Here is a 17,313-nt window from a genome sequence, read left to right as displayed (position 1 = left end):
GAGAACATGAGTGGAGGAGGGGCAGAGAGAGAGGGAGACAGAAAATCCTAAGGAGGATCTGCACTGTTAGTGCAGAGTCTGATGCCGGGTTTGAACCCATGAATCATGAGATCATGACCTGAGCCAAAATCAAGAGTCCGATGCTCAACTGATGGAGCCACTCAGGTGCCCCTCCCTATTCTTTTTGGAATGAAACATTGGCACCCACCGCTGGAGTCCATGGCTCCAGGCATTCAAGTGCTCCCCAATTCTATTATCACTTTCTCCTGTTCACTGTGACCCTGTCTTTGCAAAGTTGGTCTACTCCTTTCTCAACACTTCCCCCCCATCTAGGGCACATGGGGACTTCTGGATTCTTGTCATACCAAATGCAGACAAAGAGGAACCAGGCCCATATCTCAGGCTCACCCATCTGAATCTACCCTGCAGTATCCCCCAGCCCCACAGGATTTCTTCAGTGCCACACGGGGTCTGGCTTTGGCTGAAGTACAAGCCATTTTAGGGGTCTGCAGCCTCCGCAACAGTCTGTTCTGGAAAATAAGCTATTCCTTTGATATTTACATGCTGTCTCACACTCATTTCTATGTTCCTAAAAGACTTCTGCATTTGATGTATAGGATTCTTAGGTGGGGAATTAGAAGTAAGAGCCTTTTTGCTTTACTGCTATATTTTTTCTTCTCCTTCTAGGATCCCTTAAGACAAGAAGGGGTGAGCTTTTTCCTTTTTTTTTTTTTTTTTACTTTTCCTTTCTGAAAAGAACTTGTCCTGTATCATTTTCTCCTCATTCCTAATTTGCTTTAAGACTCCAGTGTCATGTTCAGTCCAAATGGTGGGAGCGGGTGCAAGAAATCAGTCCACCTACAAGAGAAACTAAGTAGGAAAGATCTCCAAAGCCTTAAAATTGTTACAGATAAAAAACACTTGGGGCAAAGCCTGTAATCTTCTTGAATTCACATTAGGTAAATAATCCATACTATATGGTCATTTCTGTGCATAATTTAAGTTATTATGGTTTGGATTGGTGAATCCTAAACACCAGACTCAATAATACCACTCTACATCTCTAGGCATCTTTATGATGGTTGCACCACAACCCTAAGTAACTAATCCTAGTATTAACCAGCAGCTACTCTTAGGAAAGTTCTCCAGAAATTCACTTGGATTCCAAACACCTAATGCCAAAGACAAAGTGTGTGCTTCTCTCATTCTGTTTATTTGTGGATGGTTTTCAGTGATTAGGAAAAGAACCAAACTGTAAATGCAGCTTGTCAACCCCAACAATGTGGCTTTTCAACTTTTGGCTGATCAAAACATGAAAAGGTAACAATTTGACTACTTTTTGTATAAATATAAGTGCATATTTTCACAGCTTTGCTTCCAGACTTAAGCTCCCCCAGCTGATTATTAATTGCCAGGAAATGTCTGCCCAGTCTATCACAGGGTCTTAATTAAGCAAATTCATAGAAATTATAAGGGGGCAGAGGCCCATGGAATTCAGCAGGTGTAATGAATTCTAAAGAAGCAGTAGTTAGAGATTTCCCAGGGTGTGCTAATAATACACACAAGTTGGAGGACAATAGAATTAAGAATTCTTTTTTCTCCTTTCTACCAATCTCCTCCCTTTTTAAAAGATACTAACTACTCAATCTTTAACCCTCAATTCAGTGCCTCTTCTTTCCAGGGAATTTCTTAGTCTCCCTTTTCTGCACTCGATTAGGCTGCATTAAGTGACCCTTCTCCGCACTCCGACTGGTAAACAGCATTGCTATTGTTCTAACCACACTCTGCTTTATCTGTTACATGTTTGTCTCCTCACAAAAGTCTGTGGCTTTGCCTGGTCCATGCCTTATTCATCAAAATACCTCCTGAATGATATCAAATGTCCAGTCCACAGCTAACTCTCAAAACTTGTGTTGGTTAAATAGAACGTACAAAAATCACCATTTTGAGCTATCCAGAGCACTTTAGAGAGCAAGAGAGCAGAAGGAGTTATTTATTTTTACATTTTAAATATCATGCTTATGAGTGGAGCCCACAGTGAGCAAACCTTTAGTTAATTTACTACCTATTTTTGCCAAACTGGGAGAGAAAACATTTTTGGATCATATTCCCTGTGAGCTGCTGTGTTTTCCATAATTCATTCCTCCAAGGGCTTTACCAGGGGGCGGGGGCAGGGAGGGGCCCACCGGTAAACAGCAGATGCCCAGCAGGCCCAAGGCATGTCTGACACACGGATGATGAAGGGGAAGGGAGAACGGGAGCAGCAGCTCCTGCGATGACATATTTAGGAGCCTGAGGAGGTGTATTGCTTTAAAATTACTGATCATAAGAAATAGTCCCTGCAAATGGTGTGTGGTATGTGCCCTTCTGTCCACACTAATTCAGTTGGTAAGCACAGGGAAACAGAATTCTTCTTGTTGAAGCTCATAGAAATGTCAAGAGTGAAAAGGATAGGGCCGTTAGAATTCCTTTGCAATCTGAAGCTCTGGCTTGAAGATGAGACAGGAGGAAGGAGCTAAGAGTGAACAGAGGGGCAACACGCAGGAATAATATGTGGTTCAATACTTGCTTAAAGTAAGGGGGATGAAATATTCCCTACCTTAGAAAAAGTCAAGTGATCACTTTTCTGAGGTCGTGCCCTTCCCAGAAGAGAGATTTCTGGGCAGTAGATGAGCACTTTCTCCAAGAAACTGAGGGTTTGACTTTCTTAATCCTGCAAAAGAAGAAAAGTAAAATGCAGTCACTGATGTTTAAAGACGGAAAGGGGAGTGAGCAGTCACTGACTGCAGAACTGTTCATTACAATGACGTTCCTGGATTACATCCTAAGGAAAGGCACTGGCCCTGTTCAAGGAGGACCCATTTGGTTAATAATTATTGAATTTCCATTCACTTTGGAATTCAAAACAGCAAAGTGTAATAGCCACACATTATGAGCAAGGTAGTTAGGGGGTACAAGAAGCAAGAGACATTCTCTGTCCCAAATGACTTTAAGGGCTTGTTGTGAAGATTGTGTAAATACATATAAGTGACCAAACAACAGAATATATGCTTGGCATAGAGTGGGCAACAGGTTAATACTGGCATGGATTTCTGTTGAGTGATGAAGTTTGTGGTCTATGTACTAGATACTACTAGATTTTAAGTACATAATATTATCCCAGCTATGCTCATCCCAGACAAATAGTGAGGCCTGGGCTTGGCAATGCCCCCTCCTCAGGCCTGCACACTGAGCCCCTGTGTTTGCTCTTCTCAGGGACTGCTGCCCTTTGGTCTCCTGGGGCTTTTTTCAGGCCTGACCCCCTCACTCTGCCCTTCTCTGCTAGCCTGTGTGACTGTGAAAGTACATACTAATATACATGAGGGGAATATGGGATGGTTTTTGTATTTAGATTTTGTATTTAGACAAGAGATGGATTAGCTCTAACACAGAAGATGCTGCACTTGGAGTCAGAGGTGCAAAGTGTGACCCATGTCTGTCTCTTACAAGCATGTCCCCTTGGGTAGCTCACTGACATACCCAGCCCAAATATCCTCATCTTCACGGGGATCCCAACTGTAGAGAAGGTCACAGTGTGGGCCCACCAGGAATGGAAAGTAATGAGTCCATTAAATGCCTGGAAATACACATGTTCCTGGAAGTCCTTCATGGGTGAGTATAAGAAAAAGTAAGTAAAACATAGGTTATAGCCAATTTTTTAACCTCATTTATGAGTCCTGTGAAAACTGGGAAAATTCAGACTACATATAACAGGAAAATATGTCATTTTCCTTATAAGGTTTTATGAGAGTCAGCCACCAGCCACAGTATCCAAAAGTGTCTAATTGCACTGCCCAAACATTTCTTGAAGCTGTTACTTTGCAACTGAAATTATTTAGTAAAAAAAAAAGGCGGGGGGGAGCACCTGGGTGGCTCAGTCGGTTAAGCCTCGGACTTTGGCTCAGGTCATGAACTCGTGGTTTGTGAGTTCGAGCCCCGCATCAGGCTCTGTGCTGACACCTTGGAGCCTGTTTCGGATTCTGTGTCTCCCTCTGTCTCTGCCCCTCCCCTGCTCATGCTCTATCTCTCTGTCCCTCTCAAAAATAAGTAAAATATTAAAAAAAAATAATAAAAAAAATGTTGATAGTAAAACTAGAAGGCTTAGGTCAGAGGCAAGTAATTCAGGGGTTGCATTCTTGTTTTTTTTTTTAATTTTTTTTTTAAGTTTTATTTATTTATTTTGAGAGAGAGAGAGAGAATGAGCAGAGGAGGGACAGACAGAGGAGAGAGAGAATCTCAAGCAGGCTCCACACTGTCAGTGCAGAGCCTGATGTGGGTCTCGAACTCACAAACTGTTAGATCATGACCTGAGCTGAAATCAAGAATCGGACACTTAACCAACTGAGCCACCCAGGTGCCCCGGGGGGTTGTATTCTTAATACGAAGGCAATAGTCACACATTCTGTATTTCCTCTGGGGTCACTCCAGCTGCCAGCTTTCAGTACCTTGAGCCACTGACTCCAGCTCATTGATCTCCATGTCCTCCACAACAGCTAATAAAGTGGCTTATTGCACCAGAAGTTCAATATAGATGTGCCAAATAAAAGATGAATAAAATTATAATTAGAAGTTCATGACGGCAAGGAGCCGCAACGCTAATGCAGGCGATACTGTGTTTACCGAGGAATTGTTGAGGAGCCCACCATTGGGAAATGCTATGCTCATGGGGTACACCGTTAATTAATGAACAGCCAAGTGCTGAGTTCAGGAACGAGAAGAGACAATTATAGCTCTGCTGCTGGCGAAGCAGCTCTTTCACTGACATGTAAGCCCTGCATAAGCCTTGGAAATTTCCATGTTAATAAAAACAACCCTGGAGAATCACAGGAGACAGGGGAATCTGCTTTTTATCCCTGACAGTGTGGTTGTCTCCTAAAATGAGGTTTTGCCAGCCTAATGCAAAATTCTGGTTGCAGGTTTCGTTTACATTCACAGGCCACCTCTTAGTGCTCTGTAAAGGAGATCAGAGAGAGGTTGTGGATATTAAACTCCTACCAGGCCTCCTCTCATGCTGAGTATAATTAGATTTTAGTCTGAGGTCAGAGGGAAATGGGTAATTGGGGCAAATTGCTATCAAGCCAGGCACTTTCTCATATGACTTAGATTCTGAACTCAAATGAACTTGACCTGTCTTGCACAGTCCTGCCTCTGCTGGGTCTCTCCTGTCACTCCTGGCATCTTCCTCATTACTAACGGCCCTCTGCACACAGCAGACCTCTTTGGGATCTCTCAGTCATTATTTATGTTCTTGATAGACCCTCTTACTCTTTCCCCCTTAGATCTCTGGCTAAAGATTCCCGTTTTCAGTAGTCCGCAATACTTTGCAACTCTAAGAGAAACGCCCTTACTTAATAGTTCTTTGTGGATTGGCAAGAACTGGACACCAGCAGGATAGTTTTTCTGGTTGACATCAAGGATTCAGTCAGAGCCGAGCTGGGTAATTGAAAGCATTTTTGTTTAAAAATTGTGCATGGAGAGTTCAATCGAGATAACTATGATTCATCCATGTGCTGAAAACAGTCACCTAAGTGCGTTTGAAACCTGAAGGGGGAAAAGAAGATACAGTATGCAACCCTCTTTGTCTCTATACAATGTCAAAGATTCTCAGGAGGTTTGGTGTCCTTGTCGATACCCTTTTCCAGCGGCTAACGGTGAGTGTGAGGGAGGACAGCCAGAGCTAACTCAGTGACACTCTGCAGTCCTGGGACTCCAAGCCGATAAGAAGCCAGGACTGGTCCACGTGCAGTATGGAGAGGTGACTGGGTGTTCTAGCAAAGCAGAGGACATATCCTGTAGGAAGAGGGAACCACTCCTGGGAACCAGGGATTAGGGACAAGGACAACAAGACCAGAGTAAATGTCCTAAACTAAAGCAACCAAGCAAGAGGACTTAATAATCAATACAATGTTGTCTTTTTTAGTTTCCATTACTGCTGTAACAAATTACTACAAATTTAGGGGATTAAAACAATGTGCATTTATTATCTCACAGTTCTGGAGTCCAGAAGTACAAAATGCATCTCGCTGGGCTAAAAATCAAAGTGTTGGCGGGTTGCCTTCCTTTCTGGAGGATCTAGGGTGGCATCCACGCTCTTGCCTTTTCCAGCTTCTAGAAGCTTCTTTGACTCGCCCTTCAATCAAATGTTTCTCATGATGTCGTTTCTTTGGTTCTGCCTCTTCTGCTTCCTTCTCCCACTGTTTTGAAATATTCTGGACATCCTGTGTTGCCTTACTTCCAGAACACTGACTAGCAGTCAGAAGCTATACCCCATGGCAACAGTGAAGTCCTCTCTAGAGAGATGGAAAAGTCCCAGAAAATCTGTCTACATGTTGTCAGTAAAGGAAGGCTCAGTGAAAAAGCCAAACTTGGTAGCAAACTCTACCTATGCACCCCAAGCGAAACCCAAAGAAACTCAGTATCAGGAGCTCAGTATCCATGGGTGTTACAAACATGCAGACATTTACATAAACTGTTTTCATTCCCTAACCCTCAGAGAACCTGGTGTCTAGATCCATCACACTCTTACTCATTTCCTCCCAGAGTTATCCTCCTGAGATGTGAGAAAGTGGCATTATGTATTCTAGCAGCTGTCAACCAATAGAATATCCAGAATACATAACTGAAACGTAAAGTGTCTGATCTGAAGGCCAAAGTACGGTGACACTCACATGCACTTAAACAGATATAATACACATTATTTTAACAGGAGTAAAATGAGGAGTTGGTGAGAACACAGGAAAACGGAATGCAGAGTGGTGACACAGAGGAGAGAAACACTGTATCTCTCGGGGAGAGTTTTAGAAGCCTTCCCAGAAGGAGGAACCTTTGAACAAGGAGTTTCTGAAAGAAACATGTAGATAGTATGGTTGAATTCCCAAGTAGAAAGAGGCATCAAGTAAGGTATCAGGAAATCGTAAAATTGTCTGTTGTTCTCAGGAAATAAAAAGAAGTTATGAGCGATGGAATGTTGGCCCTGAGAAGAAATATTTCTTCACTCTCAGAATCAAGATGCACAGCAGCTATGCGCCTAGACCATGATGTTGTTTCAGAAAAATGCAGTTTTTTACTTCTTAAAATGTTTTAGGCTGTCCATTTTCATTGTCTTCCTCACTGTGCCTCTGTCTGCCCACCTGTTACTTCCTCTTTCCTTAACTACTTTGGTTCCTGTATGTCTTCCATTACTCAGTAATTCAGTAGAGATACGAGGCTTACTGAATCAAAAGGAAACAGGAGTGATGTAAACATATGTGATGGGAGCTGCAGTTTTAATCCATATCTACTGCTATCAGAAATCTTGGTGGATTTCAGCTTTGGGTGTGAGTTTTGTAAGAAATCATTAAAATGTAGATATTTATAGCTAGATGACTATCTATCTATAGATAGATAGATAGATAGATAGATAGATAGATAGATATAACATTGAACAAGGTTACATGGCTCTTAACCCTTGCACTCCAAAAACTTACATCTCAGGTACACCATGTCAGCGTTCCTTTTATTCTGCTTCAGCCCTGCCGAAATCAAGAATCAAGTTTCTCGCTTCAGTGGAAACAGGGTCACAAGCCACCAGGTGGCAGTGGTTGTTAAAAGTGGTTACAAATCAAGAATATTCTGTACTCACTGCACCTCTTTTCATTCTGGCCATATGTGAAGAACTTTTACATGTTCTAAAGGTTCATCTAAAACACCATCCAGGGGCGCCTGGGTGGCGCAGTCGGTTAAGCGTCCGACTTCAGCCAGGTCACGATCTCGCGGTCTGTGAGTTCAAGCCCCACGTCAGGCTCTGGGCTGACGGCTCGGAGCCTGGAGCCTGTTTCCGATTCTGTGTCTCCCTCTCTCTCTGCCCCTCCCCCGTTCATGCTCTGTCTCTCTCTGTCCCCCAAAAAATAAATAAACGTTGAAAAAAAAAATTAAAAAAAAAATAAAACACCATCCAGACATTCTTTTCTATGGGCAAGGCCATTCTCTCGATTTCCTAAGTTTGGAATTTTAAATTATATTATACCCTTCTAATTCCTTAATAGTTATTATCCATTAATCTTTACTTCTTGAGAAAACACTTTTTATTTTATAAAGCATCTCAAATACTCCCAATGGATTCTTTTTTTTTTTTTTTTAGTGTTTATTATTTTTGAGAGATAGTTGGGGAGGGGACAGAGAGAGAGAGGAAGACAGAGAATCTGAAGCAAACTCCTCGCTGAGAGTGGAAAGCCCAATGGGGGGCTCAAACTCATGAACCCTAGGATTAAGACCTGAGATGAAGTCAGACGCTCAATCGACTGAGCCACTCGGGCACCCCCTCACAACAGCTTCTTAACTACTGAGCAGAATCCAAGCATTTCAGGCTAATAATCAGGACTCGAACAATCCATGCCAATCTACTTTTTATATGACCATGGAATCATATGGTATAGTGTTTAGAAGATGCTTAATAGAATTTGTCATTTGATTGATATTTGTATATAATGATAAATACACAAGTTTATACAAATGAAAATATAAGAGATACTGTCCTTCAACCATTTTAATTACTGCTGGCTCTCTGCAAATAATATACCCAAAGCAAGAAGTCATTCAAAGAATACAAGCCACTGAAGTATAAATATTATTTAAGATTTCATTATCACCTCAAAGTTTAACCACAGACCCATGCTAGAAGACTGTACATCCCCCTGTGATAAGAACTAGCCCTTTCTTCCATCAGATAAACTAGTTCAGTTCATTCATATCAGGAAACAAGCTTAACAACTGATTTAAAATTTCATGGACAGTATTGGTAATAATAATTTCATCTTGCATGCACAGAGTGATTTATAAGTACATAAGATGATTTTATTTATTATACCACTTGAATTTATTATATCATTTGAGATATCACATGTGGTTGACAGAAAAGTATTAGTTGTTCTATCTTACAGAAAAGGGAATTTAATTTTAGTGGAAATAATGTATTTGCCTTGTCCTTGTCCTGGTGACAAGGACAAGAAGTGGCAGAAATACAACTTACACTGGGTCTCTAGACCCCTGGTTACAAATATGAACTGAATGGACTTGGAATTCTGGAGGAGAAGCAGGCAGTCACTCTGGCTCACTTTACTACTAGAATTTCCCACCCACGCCTGGAAGAATAGCTCTGTCTTGGTATCTAGGGGAAATCCAGAAAAATTAATGGAATTTGATACACTAAAGAACTTCTCTGCCACCCAAATGTAATTTCTAAACTTTTTTTTTTCTTTTAGAAACACTTTTTCATAAGAAAATGTTAAATTGAGCTGCTCTGGTTGAAGGGGACAAAGACCCCAGGAAACTGCAAGTCTGGCTTACTCTGTTGCTCCTGAGATACTTGCAGAACCAGAAGATTCTAAGAAATAGAGAGAGAGAGAGAAAAAAAAAAAGAAAACATTTGCAGTATTCAGGGTCTTTCTTTACAAGCAGCACAAACTCGGTCTAGTTAATGTGGGGGAAAAAAGACATTACTTTAATACTCTTGAGGACTTTGCTGGTCTCACAGGGAGGCCTGGAGAAGACAGACCAGAACCATGTCTGAGATGATGCACTGGGGTTGACGTGGTGAGGTGGCTGCAGCTGCCCCAGAGACATACTACAGTAGACCTGATTTGACTGCTGCCCCAAAGTCATTCTTGGTGTCACAGCCACTGCCAGCAAAGACAAGTCTCGGTGACTCTTGCATCCTGGGGTCTCCAGTTCCCATTCAGAGTCCAGGACTGTGTCTGATTTAAGGCCCTGATGGCTTGGTCCTAGCTGCGAGGGAAGCTGGTGAACCTGGCGGGGGGGGGGGGGGGGGGTGGGAGAGGAAGGGGGGGAAGTCCTGAACACAGAGGGCGTCACATGTTGGGTGGCCAAAACAAGTGACCAATGCATATTATACGTCTGGTTCATGTTTGTCATTCTCAAACCCAGCCATCCAAATTAATCACCTGGAGAGCGTCAAGGATAAATTAAGTGACGAAATACCACAGAGACCAATTGGATCCAAATCCCTAGCAGCGAGGCCTAGGCATCCATACATTTATATCAGTCTCTACTGGGGAATCTAATACACGGTGAACATTGAAAACCACTGGCTGTGCTGGTCTCTAAAGTAGTTCCAGCTCTGTTTTTAGGATTTGATTACAACAAGCCCAGTGCTCTTTCCACAATGTTTTGCACATTTTACTTTTAGGAAACTGAGTATCTCACACCAAAATAGAGCAGACCCCAGGAATAATCATCCTAAATCTTTTGCCTTCCAGCCTGTCCAAGTTTCACAAGAGAAAACCTTTTATCCCTGTTCTTAAGGCAGAAGGAGTGACTTTACATTGTCCCAATGCTACTCTTGGGGGGCTGCCCATGTACCCAGAATTAACTGACATGAAGCCCATTCTTCCTACTGACCAAAATGAGGAATGAAAGAGAGACAGGAAAAGTCTTTCTCTGACTTACAAAGGAAAGGAAGCACAGCTCTTCTGAAATATAGTGATGGACACTCCCTTGCAATCCAGTCCATCTATTAGTTTAACTTATTATCATGTTCCAGGAACCGTGAGAGGCACTGGGGATCCAATCATGGCTCAAACACATGCTTCCTTGCCCCCGTGGCATGTCAGCCTAATGAGGGAGAGTTTTACAAACACTTTGAAGGAAAAGATCTAAGTTCTATCAGAGAGTAATAGGCTGTAGGAGGCCAGGGAGGGGACTGGATTATGGGGGGGCGAGGACCATCCCTCTGATGAAATGACTCCGGTGCTGCTTGATGAGTTACTAGGACCAGGTCAGGTCTCGAATGGAGCCACCAACACTCTTCTATGTTTTTTCTCAAGTCAAAGACAATTTCTTTTTCTCCATTTAAAGAAGAGATCAGACAACCAGATGGGCATTTGCTCAACTGGTTTGCTATTTATACTTTGAAACATATTGAGAAATACTGAATCCACTACAGAAGGCAAAACATACAACATTTGGCAAAACCAGTCTCTTGAGGAAATTTCTCAGGAAGTGCTGGGGCCCATCTTTCTTGAACTATATCTGGTTAATAGGACCAGATTTGTGCTTTCCTAGACAGCTCTCTCCAACCATTTGTGAAACAAGGCACAGAATAAATAAAGATATTTATCTCTAGTTTACCACCTCCTGCCTCATAAGAGAAAGCCTGTCTTACGTGTTCATCCTTGAATTGGTCAAATTTCTCTCCTTCAGCACATGGGAGATGAGATCTCAGGCACTATTTCCTGCGTTTCGATTTTTAGTTTGATGATGCCTACTCTGGAGGTGGTCTTTCACTTAAACAACGCTGTCCCACTGGAGCTACCTATTTCTGTGGCTTTCTACACCCAGTTGAAAGGGTAAGAGTGAGCCCATCAACCCGGAATTAGCTGCAGTGCCATCCCTAAAAGACAAGCCCAAAGTGGAGATCATTGATTCACTTCCTACCCATGTCCTTTGGGCAGACCCCAAGGACCTCAAGGATTTCACTGGGTGTGACACTGCTATCAGGAGCTCTGGACAGCAGGGGCTACCTGTGGTTGGTTGTAGCCTGACACCAGTGCTTAGAACCAGGAATCCCAGCTCAAGTACAAGCTTTTTCATGTACTAGCCTTGTGACCATGGACAATTCATTTTTCTGGGCCACAGTTTTCTCATCTATAAGATGGCGGCAATGACTCCACCTACATTAGCAAGGTGTCAGAATATTAAAGAAGCCAGTTTCAGATTATCATAAGCCATGACACACTTTACAAATAGAAGGCAGGGTTATCATGATAGCCTTCTATTTATTTCTTCCCTATTCCCCACCCTTTGGTTTTGCAATTTGCCCCCATCAGACCAACCTGTCTAGACGCCCTGTCCCTGCCAACGTTCTATAAATTTTTTCCCAGAAGCACATTTTCTCCACTATCAGATTGCTCTTGCCCAGGTCTGAATTCTTTTCATCATCATTAATTTGAGGACTTGGTCCGCAAAGGTTTTGTTTTGTTTTGAAAAGAAGAGAAATCAGGAAATCATAGCAAACCCTGGGAAAGAAGTGAAACTAAGGAGAAGTGGAAGGGAAGAGTCTTTGAAATAGTAATTAGGGAGGCAAAGAAGTACTGGGTAAATGTCAGGTCGACTGGTGCACAAATATAACATAAAACCAAACTGATGCACTTTTAAAAAATGTCAAAGTTGACCATGTTTGCTTGTTTGTTTAATTTTTAATTTACAAAGAGTAAAATCCCTCTTCCTGGCATACAGTCCCAAGGGTTTTGACACATGCACTACCATGGCACCCAGAGTACAGAGTTCATCACTCCAAAAGGAGTCTCTCTTGCTTCTCCTTTACAGTCTGCTCCTCCCCTGACCTTTAACCCCTGTCAACCACTGAGCCAGCTCTATGTTGCTACTAGAATTTTAAAACGGGAAATGAAAATCTCTCATCTGGTCGGTAAATGTAGTTTCCTTCCTATCTCAGCATCGCCCTTGGTCTGGAGTTTTGTTGTACTGTAGCTCATAGTAATAAAGTTCAAAGAAGAGCTATTGTTTTCTAAGCATCCCTATCATTGTTTTGGCAAATGCTCTCCTGTCTGGGTGCCAGAGAAAGGTCCTGGGGGTGGGGATATATTGTGTTTGCAAAAATGAACACGATCTCATAGAAAGGCCATTTTCAGCACAGAAATTGCAACCCTGGTATAAAATTAGAATTGCTTCTCAAGGAGAAACAGCCTTTATTAAAGTAAGTACAAATTCTTTCTGGAGAATCCCAGGTTTGATATAACTTTTAATTAAGTTTCTCAAAAGCTGGAGCTCATTTATTCTTCCCTCTGTCTGCCACCTAGCAGCAGTATGCAGGGCCCCGTATTCACTGAGACCTTGCTTTGAATTCTAATTCCAATTTGAGTTTTCATATATAATTTTGGCTCATTCCATGAGTTTTCTAAAATCATTTGTTTGAATATCATCAGTATCTCCCTCCACTTTCACTATGGAAATCTCTCTGGATTTGGCTATTAAGGAGTTTGAGCTATCTGTTCTCAATACTGGATTGCCATGAGTGTTTTAGAGCCAAATTAAACAAAATGAATTCCCTAAACAAATTAAATTCCAATATGCATTCATTTCTTATCCCGACTAGAGATAAAAAGGTGATAAAATGAACTTTAGAAAAATGATTCTAACAGCAATATTATGAAGAACAGGTGAGCTTTTTGTTGTTTATCTGAGGAGTGAAAGGGCCAAATACTGCAAATACTGTGAAGTTTTAACCAACTTTGAAATTCCAAAGAGAGCTTCCTTTGGCATCCAAAGTTAAAAGCAGACTATGTAATACACAGCAGGCATGTGTGGGAGGCAAAACTCACTCTGCCTTTTTTGTTTTTTTTTTGGTGGCATGACATTCCAGAGGCAAGAGAGCTCACATACGTATTCAGAATTCCCAAAAGCAAATTTTCAAAACTTAACAAGTCAATGCCACATACCTTCACCATCCTTGACCCAATCTGCATTTCATTTCTGCTAGAACTGGATCAATGGAAGTATTTATTTGCACTAGGCAAATAGAGAAGTTTTGTAGGCACTTTGTACATATCATGCCTCCTTCTTTAACTCTGTGTTTATTGGCTGCAAGTTTCACTTGACTGCACAAAATGGATTCACAATTGGTAACTGAAATGTAAGGGCAATTGTGTTTATGGAAGACCATCTTCTAGCTACTGAAACTGGCTGACAACCCCTGTATAATGTCTGATTATAGAACATGCTGGGAAAGGAGCTTATTCTTCAGGTCCTATAGGTATCCATGAAAACTCTTAGAGGCCTAAATAGGAAATAATAAAACAAACATTGACACATATGCTTTTTGTTTTTAATTAGCCATACTGATAAACAGATCTTAATTATTTTCCACTGCCTGAGAGCATATGGGTAATTAGAATGATTTCCTTCTGTTTTCCAAAGAGTGCATTTGATGGTATAATCTGTGCTTAAAAATGGAAAATAGCTTTGGATTTAGAGAAGGGGTGGTACCATAGAATCAGAGAATGAGGTATACAGAGTGCCAAATTTCTGAGAAGTGGCATCCTGCTTCCAACCGGAAATGCTAGCCACATCTCTGAATACCAGGTTTAAACTCAAGTATCCTTAGAATTTTAGAACTGGAAGTGAGATGATGGGATCTAGTTCTTCACATTTGAAGAAACTGAACTCCCACTGACTTAAGTACTTACCCAAAGTCACACAGGGAGCTGGGGAGTAGAACTGAAGAAGAACCAGGGCATTACACACTACTCCACTTAGTAACTTCCTCCGACTGTCTGAGACAGGGACCTCCTGACTTTGACCGTGGCTAACTCTGCAACTTACAGAGGCTAGAGGAGTCCCAGGTGCCCACTGATGGTTCTTCCTCATGAATTTAATGAACTCCGATGAATTCCGAAGAGATAATTTCCCAGCAAATACCTTCCTCATAAACAAAGCCAATCTTCCTGATGTCCTAAGGGAGTTAATGGTCATAGTCAATCGTCTCCACTCTTTAAGATTTCATTAATACCAGCCTTCTTTTGACCCTATAGCTATCATATTAACTATAATAATATCATATAATATGCAACATGCAATAATATCATAATAGCTATAATAATATCATAATACAGTGAAAATACCTTTATTTTCACTATTTTACTGTGATTACCTGGCATTCATTGAGCATTTAACATGTTCTAGGTGTTTTGCTTTACACTTTTATACTTTTTTAATTTAATTCTCACAACAAATCAGCATAGTAAGCACTTGTGCTGGTCACTGGCTGCTATCAGATCCACTTTTGGTCCTTCTCCTGCTCTGTTCAGTATTACAGGGGGCTGAATCTTGCAAGTTACATCACTCATGCTTTCTTGCCAGCTTAGTTTTCACTCAGCTTTAGTAAAGAGGGACACTGGCAAAGATGAGAGCATAAGAAGAGGGAAGATGCTGGGCATTTCTGTCCATTTCCTTTGGTTTCAGGCAGCATCTCCAAGAGTAGCTGTGTCTCGTCCATTGTTCTAGCTCTTACTGGGTAGCCCAGGCTCCAGAGCTTTGGTAACACATGTCCTCCCTCTCCAGCCCTACGGTGGTGGGAGCTTCCTGATAGGTTGCCTCAACATCTCTGTTTGCCTTTTCAGCTCTTTCAAGACCTTTTAAATTGGTTGACAGTATTAAAAATTCCCTCTGAACCACCTCACAAGAATTCTGCAATTTGGACTGAAACCTGGCTAATAGAGTATTATTGTCCTCATCCTATAAATGAAGAAACTGAAGGTTAGAGAAATCTGTCTCACTCCAGAGAGATTACTATGGATTAAATACTATGCCGGACATTTTATACACATTATTCCATTTAATCCTCACAAAAATATTATGAGGTAATATTATTATTCCTATTTCACAGATTAAAAAAATGAGGCTCAAGGAACATAAATTACCTATCCAATTTCATACTAGTTAGTGGCAGACCCAGGAGTAATGCTGAGATCAGTTTCTAGATCATAGTAAGAGAATAACCAATTAATTAAGAGATGCTGGAATAGGGTACCACTTCTTCCAGAATTTGAGTGGTCAAACTCTTTAGCAAGGTCATGCTAGAAAGTTGAAAAAGGAGGCCTTTGTCACATTGCCATAGCTCAGCTGTTTTACCAGAAGGTTCAGGGACACCCAGCAGCTTTGCAAATAATCACAGGGCTAAAAGCATCTGTGTACTGCTGTTTAACAATCTGCCCTCCAGGAAAAATTAAAAAGTTCTGATTCATAGTGTTTGCCCATCTCCATAGTGTAAATATTCTCACCACAGCTGATTTCAAGCTATTGATATGATATCAACCAGCTCCCAGAATTCCTGAAACTCCACCATACTACTGGGTAAAGGTCTAAAAGGCACATGATTGGGGTGCCTGGGTGGCTCAGTCAGTTAACTGTACGACTTTGGCTCAGGTCCTGAACTTGCAGTTTATGAGTTTGAGCCCTGCGTTGGGTTCCATACAGACAGCTCAGAGTCTGGAGCCTGCTTTGCATTCTGTGTCTCCCTCTCTCTCTGCCCCTCCCCCACTCACGCTGTCTCTCTGTCTCTCTCTCTCAAAAATAAACAAAGATTTTCAAAAAAAGGCACATGGTTAGTTTTTGTTGACCTGATTATATTAAATAAATGCACTTTTAGATTAAGGATTTAAAAACTGTAAGTTGATGAATTTCTGTTTTTCAAAAGACATCAAAAAATGAACAGCATGCCACAACGTGGAAGATATTACATATGTGTATATATATATATAATGTGTACATATGTATACATACTCACACGTATATGACAGGACTCATCTAGAATATATAAAGAAATCTTATATAAATCAATAAGAAAAGAAGCAAACAATACAGGCTTTTAAAATGGACAAAAGACTTTAACAGACCCCTCACGAAAGACTACACACTTTTTATGGCCCACAAGTATTTGAAAAAACACTCAAAGTCACTAATCAGTTGAAAATGAAAATTGAAACTACAAAGACATACTGCCATATATGCCCAGAAGGGATGAAACAAAAGTGATTGGCAGTATCAAGAATTGATGAGGATGTGGCACCTAATATCTTTATATTTTGCTAGTGATTGTGGACATTTGCAGATCTTGTTTGCAATATCTTCTAAAGCTAGATATTTGTTTATCCTATGACATAATTTCACTCATGGCAACAAAAACGAGTGCGGTAAAAGACATGTATAAGAATGTTTCCATCAGGTTTATTTATAATAGCCCCAAACAGAAATGGCCCAAGTGTCCATTAGGAGAAAAATAGATAAAAAATAATACATTATAATAATATTCAACAATAAAAAGAATTAACTGCTGATGCCCCACCCCCCCAAAATTATGGGAATATCTCAAAAATATTATGAAGAGAAAAGAAGCCAGACACAAAATTATACATTCTGTGTGCCCCTTTTATAGGAAGTTAAGAACAGGAAAAAGTAATCTATGGGGATAAAAATCAGAATGGTCGTTATCTGAAGGGGGGGGCTGTATTATTAATTGCAGACATAAATTAGTCTTCTAGGGTGTATCACATATAAACCTTCCTCAAGCTGTACACTTGAGATTTGTGTACTTTATTATATATAAATTGTGCTTTGATTCTTTTTAAGTAATATCCAAGCCTCATAGGCATGTGCATCCTTTTAGTCTCTGGATCATGTACAAGCAAGGCTTCTCAGATGGGAGAATGTTTTAACCCATCATATACTTGAACAAATGCCTCTGTACCAAATCCCAGAGTAGTC

The sequence above is a fragment of the Prionailurus viverrinus genome, chromosome C1 (genome assembly GCF_022837055.1).
Source record: "Prionailurus viverrinus isolate Anna chromosome C1, UM_Priviv_1.0, whole genome shotgun sequence".
NCBI lineage: Eukaryota > Metazoa > Chordata > Mammalia > Carnivora > Felidae > Prionailurus > Prionailurus viverrinus.
This window is presented reverse-complemented; position numbering follows the sequence as displayed.